The sequence below is a fragment of the Arachis ipaensis genome, chromosome B02, assembly GCF_000816755.2.
Source record: "Arachis ipaensis cultivar K30076 chromosome B02, Araip1.1, whole genome shotgun sequence".
NCBI classification, from domain to species: Eukaryota; Viridiplantae; Streptophyta; class Magnoliopsida; order Fabales; family Fabaceae; genus Arachis; species Arachis ipaensis.
The window spans coordinates 44,742,513-44,749,959 of NC_029786.2; the positions used below are offsets into that span (position 1 = coordinate 44,742,513).

Consider the following 7,447-nt stretch of genomic DNA (forward strand, 5'->3'; position numbering starts at 1 on the left):
TGGTAAACAGGAAATTAAATCAGATAATTTATGCAATTTAAATAAAAACCTTGATTGGGAGTAGATTAGTTGGAAGCCCTATCCTTGATGGAGTTCTCCCAAGATCAAAATGATAATTGAAGGTTGTTTGCTTAGTTATCCTTTACTAGGTAGAGGAAAGTCAAGCAAGTTGGAAGGCAATTTCTATTCACAAGTCCTAATCCTCTCCCTTGGGAAGGACTAGTGTCAGTGACTAGAGGGCGATCCAACAATAAACCCAATTACAATTTTTCTCTTGAGTATTCCAACTCAAGGTTCTCCTTTCAATCATCTCCCAATTAAGTTATGGAACTACTCGCTCATTATGAATGTAAATTTCACAAAATAAGGAAGAGAAATAAAGAGAGACATGATAAATAATAATAATCAAAGAAACCAATTAAAAATAAAAATAATTCTTGTATTAATAAATTCTAAAAATAATCCAATAGTAACTCTGAATAAATTAAGGACATGGAAGAGTAAATGACAAGTAAGGAAACAAACTAGAATGATGAAGTCTTGACGGAGGTAATAGCTCTTCTCAATATCCCAATCCAAAAAGCAATAAAAACGAAATCCTAAGAACTATGAATGTGTAGAGAGAAAACCTAGAGGAGGAGTAAAATTAGATCTAAAACTAAAATTATGCGGAATGAATGTTCTTCTAGTCTCTGCATGTTCTCTGGCTCTAATCTGCTTTTCTGGGCCAAAAACTAGGTCAAAACAGGGCCCAAAATCGCCCCTAGCGAATTCTGCAGATCGCGCACGTCACGCGATCGCGTCATTCAGGCATTCGCGTCATCCAGCATTTTGCCTTGCCACACGTGCGTGTCGTCCACGCATTCGCGTCACTTATGCAGCTTCCAATTCATGCGTTCGCGACAGGCACGCGAGCGCGTCACTGCAATTTCCTCTATTTCGCGCGGTCGCGTGAGCCATGCATCCGCGTCACTTCTCGCTGGTCATCTCCTCAATTTCTTGTGTTCCTTCCATTTTTGCAAGCTTCCTTTCCAATCTCCAAGTCATTCATGCCCTATAAAACCTGAAACACTTGACACACAGATCACGGCATCGAATGGAATAAAAGAGAATTAAAATACATAATTAAAAGTCTCTAGAAAGCAAGTTTTTAATCATGGAGTAATTTTTGGGAAGGAATTGTAAATACATGCTAATCATATGAATAAGTGGGTAAAGGTTCGATAAATTCACACAATTAAACACAATATAAACCATAAAATAATGGTTTATCAACCTCCCCACACTTAGACATTAGCATATCCTCATGCTTAGGTGAAGGAGATAAAATAAATGAGTAGGAACATGTAAAACTCATGCAATGCAATGCAACCTATATATGTGAATGCAACTATATGATTCTTGTCCACTTGGTCAAAAGTAAATAAGCTCTTCAAGACAATCACAAATCAAATTTCACTAATTCAATTCTTATACAGTAGCAACAGATAAAAATGCAAGAAGGTAGCTCATGAAAGCAGGGAACATAGAATTTTAAGCATTGAACCCTCACTGATGATGTATGTACACTCTAGTCTCTCTAGTGTATAGGGTAATCACTCTATCCTTCTCTAATCATGCTTTCTAATTTTTGTTCTTCTCCTAACCAATCAACAACATTCAATATACCAATGCAAACATCATAAGGTCTTTTCAAGGTTGTAATGGGGCCAAGGTAAGGGTAAGGGTATATATATGGTTAAGTAAGCTTATAAATTGAATCTTTAATTAACCCAAGCTTTCACCTAACACACATATATATTCTTTATGGCTTAAATTTCACACCCAGCTGCCCAAAATTTCCCTTTTACATTCCTTACTCATGTATCAACTTTTTATTTTAATTTTATCATATATGCATTGATCCTTGAATTTTAACTTAGCATTGGGGTAATTTTATCCCCTTATTTATTTATTGAATATATATAATTTTTTTTTAACATAAACACAGCTTATCAATACACATAGATTTTTAATATTTTTTTCACAGTTTCACATGAGTAGGTACCCAAATTTCCGTTATATTATCATGACACATTCCCTTATTATCTTTTGTTCCCAAAATATTCCCATACTTAATTAACACATAATTCTATCTCAAGCTAACCAAAGATTCAATTGGGATATATAATTATTTTTCCGCTTAAGGCTAGTAATGTGGTAAAATAAAGAACAAATGGGATTTAAAGGCTCAAAGTGGCTAACAAAGGTAACTTAGGGGGTAGGCTTAATTTGGATAAGTGAGTTAAACAAATAATGGCCTCAATCATATGAAAGCATATAAATATATTAAACATTGGACATATAGGATGAAACAAAATATAGATTATAATCATAGAGAAGTAAACACACAAGAATAAAATAATTATGGTTAAATAATGTAACCATGTGTTTAGGCTCAAAGTCTCATAGGTTGTGTGTTCTTTAGCTCAAAAATCATGTTCCAAATACAACTTCAAGCAAATTTAACATAAAAGTTGTAATTAAAATTAGTGAAATTTTGTTCTAAAGATAGGGTCTTAGAAGAAACTTACTGTCTTTTCAATCAAGTAGAACATGCATGCAACTAACCTATTACTATGCAATTTATCCTATTCTATAAAAGAAAAACTAACTAAATATCCTATTTTATTGGTGTTAAAGGAGAGAAATTACCTCCGAAAGTTAGGTACTGACCGACCTCCCCACACTTAAGGCTTTGCACCGTCCTCGGTGCCATCTGTCAAGAAGAAAGGTGGGCCGGTAGCAGTATCTCCACAGTCAGAACCGATATGGCTCCCTGTGCTGGTAAAGGAAGTGGAGTCCGGGGTGTCTGAGTCTCTGTATTTTCCTTTAAGTAGCTCCTTGAGGTATGTGAATCGGCACTTGTTACGACACTATCTTAGCTTTGCTTTGTGTTCCTGCCGATCCAACCTCTCAAGTATCTGATGGAGCAGTTGGTTTGTTGTAGGTGCTCGTGGTGTTGAAGGAGGAATGTCTTCAGCCGGATCAGTAGGCTGGCTTGTAGTGGCTGTTGGAAGTCTAATATATTTCCCGTTAGGGACGTACTGATCATCCCGTGGGAGCATGGCTTTGGTGTCTCTAGCTCTGTAAGAGACTCCGGTTGCTGAGACGAGATCTGAAACTAAGGCGGGAAAAGGTAAATTACCCACAATTTGTACGTGTCCCATAGCATTCCGGATGTGTCTTGGTAGGTTCAGAGGCTGATCTGTAAGGATGCACCATAGTAGAACGACCATGTCTGCAGTGAAGGAGGACTCGTGGGTGCTCGGAAAGACGTAATGGGACATAATCTGTGCCCATACGCGAGCCTCCAAGGTAAGTACAGAAGCCGATATTCCCTTAGGACGGGAACGATGGTATCCGTAGATCCATCTGCTGCCAGGTAGTGCGATAACTCTGAGAATGGCGTCCCAGTCAAATTGGTACATCTGGCGCTTGAGTGCGGCCTCTTGAAATGCATCCAGTCCTTCTGGAGTAGGGGGAAGATCTAAAGTTCGTTGAATGGCCTCTTCTGTAATGGGGATTTGCCTCTGACGGACATAGACAGACTGCAAGGTTGGCAGGTAGAAGTTGGAGTAGAACTCGACTACCCAGGAAAGATTAACCTGCCGTGGCTGTCTTTGTAGGAAACCCCATTGTCTTCGTGCAATTTGCGGCTCAACAAATTCAGCAATATGAGTTGGGAGGATAAGAAGGTATTCGTTGTTGTAACTCCTTTCTGCCAGGATGGGGAACATCTGCTCACAGTAGCGATTGGTAAATCGCGCAGTGTCCTTTGCTGGGAAGGCTCTCTCTTTTTCATCAACCTTTATAATCCTCTTAATCTTTTTTGTTGAGGGCTTAACTGCAGTTGAAGATGGCTCTGCCACTAATGCTCTTTTTGTTCCTCTTCTTGCGGGTGGTTTGGGAGTAGCTTTCTCCTTGCCTTTCTTGGTGGCCATCCTAAAAGAAAGAAAAGAAAAGGTGTGTTAAAATATCAAGGGTTGGAGCAAGGAAGAGGGCGGGAAAGGTGGTAATCAATGCACATTAAAAGATGAATGATGTTAACACATGGTCATGACTACATGTGGAAAATCATCAATGGAAATATAGCAAGTGCATATGGGGACAATTAAATGTAAGGTGTTTATTGGCATGCAGGCAAAGGCATGAGTAGCATAGATCAAGCATTCAATGTCTAAGTTAGATTACCAAGTCTGTCGTACTAACAATCTGTTTGTATTAACAATTATATTTAACTAATAAAATATAAAAAAGGGTTTTGTGAAAAGCAAGCATATAGAGTAGTAGATTAAAAGAAATCTAAAAATAGTGCACAATGCCATACGGGCGTTTTCACAAACACATAGCATGCATGATAAATAAGCTAATGAAAATAATAAATTGAACATGCAAGCAACCCTTAAAAAAATTAATATATAATTGCCAAACAAGTCCTTAACAATCCACAAGCAAATTATAAGGAATAATAATGACCCTAATAAATTTTCAACACCAATTAAAAGAAAAAGAAAGAAAAAGAAAACATGGGATAATGCAAGTAAAAAGAAAAAGAAAAGGAGAAGAAAACATAAAAATAAAAGAAGAATAGAAAAGTAAGGAGGGATGAAGAAAAGAAAAACCTTGATAATGCTGGTGAGAGAGAGAAAAAGTAGAAAGTGAGAAAGAAGGAAGAAGGAAGAAAGGGGAAGAAAGAAGTAAGGAGGAAAAAGAAAAAGTAGGATTTGGGGAAGAGAAAGATAAGATATTTTGGCAAATTAGGATAAGCTGTGCGGCGCAAGCGACGCGGACGCGTGGGGTACGCGTTCGCACGACTTGCGCTCATATGAATCGACGCGGTCGCGTCGGTCACGCGAGCGTGACTCGTTCGGTGCTACTGGCGCGAGAGCAGCCTCGCGCTCGCACAACTTTCTGTTCAAAACTCATTATTCCCAAAGTTCAGGGTGACGCGTTCGCGTGGTGGACGCGATCGCGTGGGTGGCCAATATTCGAATATGACGCGGACGCATGAGCCATGCATCCGCATGGTAAGGCTTGTGCGTTCAGCACCAGTCCAGCACCACTCCAGCACAACTTTCGGTCATGCACCCTATCTTACGTCAATTTTCGGGTCACGCGACCGCGTGGGTGATGCGGACGTGTGGGAGGCATGTTTCCCATATGACGCGGACACGTCAGCGACGTGGTCGCGTGAGGTGATTTGTGCCAAAGGCACGCCTCCAGCCGCGCTCCCGCGTGACTCTCTGTTCGATTTATTTGCTTTCCTACTCTCTGTTCTTATCACCGAGGACGGTGCAATCTTTAAGTGTGGGGAGGTCGATACCGATCTCCATGGGTTAGTACTTTCCTGTCTCAACACCAATATTTAAATTTTCTTTGTAGTTAGTTGTTGCATTTGCATGTTTGATTGCATATTTGTTTAATTTTGTGCATATTTTACCACCACTTGGTTAAAGTAATATTTTCTTTTTCAAGAAACTTTTTAGAGTATTTCACTAATTTGATTAAAATTTTTTGTTAAACTTATTTGAAGAAATATTATACTGGAACATGGTTTAGAGCTCGAACACACAACCTGTGAGATTTTTGAGCTTATTTGATTGGTTGTATTTTATCAACCGATATTTTATTGATGTGTGTTTTTCTCTCTAAAATTGTGATCTTTGTCTTGCTTAATTCTATATTTTCATTATTTGATGTATGCATACACTTAGATGATTGAGGCCTTTTTTTTCACTGAGTTTACATACCCATATGGCCTTACCCTTCCATTATTCTTTGCAAACCAATGTTGAGCCTATTATACCCCTTTGTTCTTTACTTTAGCACATCATTAACTCTAAATGGAAAACAATAATGTCCTTAATTTGAATCCTTGGTTAGCTTAGACTAGTGAGAGTGCTCATGAATTAAGTGTGGAGAAGTTGAATTTGGAAACATTTGGTTTGAGAATTGAGTATGTTAGAATTTTCTGAAAATGTGAAAGAAATGTTTAGGACATGATTCATGCATCCAATAATTTAATCATATGCATTGAGAAAAATAAAAGAAAAGAATATATATATATATATATATAATACAAAAAAAAAAGTATGTTAGAATTTTCTGAAAATGTGAAAGAATGTTGAGAATATGTTCATGCATTCAATAATTTAATCATATGCATTGAGAAAATAAATAAATAAATAAATAAATAAGAGAAAAAGAAAAAAAAAGAAAAAAATAAAGGAGAAAAAGAAAAGAAAAAGAGCAAATAATAAAAAGGGGACAAAATGCCCCAAAGTAAGTGAAAGCAATGCATATGTACTGTACTTGAAATTAGAATGCATGAATATGTGGAAAACATGGTTAATGGATAGTTAGATGTTGTATTATGATTACATGGATTGTCTAAGTTAGGTGGAAAAGTTTAAGTTAATTAAGGATTCAGATTTTACTCCACTTGGCCAAATACAATCCTACATTGACCCTAACCCCATTACAACCCTTAAAAGACCTCTTGATATGTGTATCTGTGCATTAAATTTTTGTTGATTGTTAGATGAAGAGCAAGCCTTAGAAAGCAAGATTAGTAGAGAATTGAGAGATCGAACCTTAAACACCTGAGCGATTAGAGTGCATACACTTCCAGTGAGGGTTCGATGCTCGATTCTTTGTTCCTCGGCTTTCACGAGCTATTTTCTTCTTGCAAGTGTAACACCCTAACTATCAAAGTGTCACGCTTCCGGCTGCGCCACTCTGATAGCTCGAGTATTACCACGACTCTTATAATATTTAAGACTAAAATATGAGCCTGTTTAAAACTTAAAACCGCATAACCCTTCGATAACTCTTTTTCGTGAAAACATAAACATACATGTACATACAAATCAGATACAACCTTAAGACACACACACACACACACATATATATATATATATATACACACATAACACTAGTTTACAAATATACATATCATAATTTCCTATCCCTCTTACAAACTTAATAAAGATAAAGGCGAGGAAAAAATAATAGCTACGGTGATACAAAAAGACCAAACAAACAAAAAATAAACATAACTCTCCTGAAGCTTCGTCTTCTATATCCTGAAAAGGAATAACCTGTAGGGGAGTGAGAACGTCGTCCTCGCTTGTTCTCACAATAGGATTACAAAAATTGCTATAACAAGATACGTAAAGATAAGATCATTCTTAGAGTTCAGTGATCATTGCTCGTCTTATGAGTCTTTCCAAAAACCATAGGTTCACATTCGAAATCTAGAAAATTACTTTTTGAAGACTTGCTACATTTCTCAAATATTCTAAAACAAAACCTTTTTTTTTAAAGAAAATGTCTGAAAAGTTTTTCCTAGACCGCAACCATGAAAGCAGTTACCTACGCGGTATAAATGATCATCCGATCATCC

General features: G+C 37.2%; 1 protein-coding gene across 1 annotated transcript in view; it reads right to left on the bottom strand.

The window, feature by feature from the left end:
- Positions 7,060–7,447, bottom strand: part of LOC107628311 — a 2,703-nt gene continuing 2,315 nt past the window's right edge. Inside the window, exon 5 of the mRNA XM_021116910.1 lies at positions 7,060–7,142. The gene's annotated coding sequence lies outside the window, so the exon portion shown is untranslated. The remainder of the gene's footprint in view (positions 7,143–7,447) is intronic.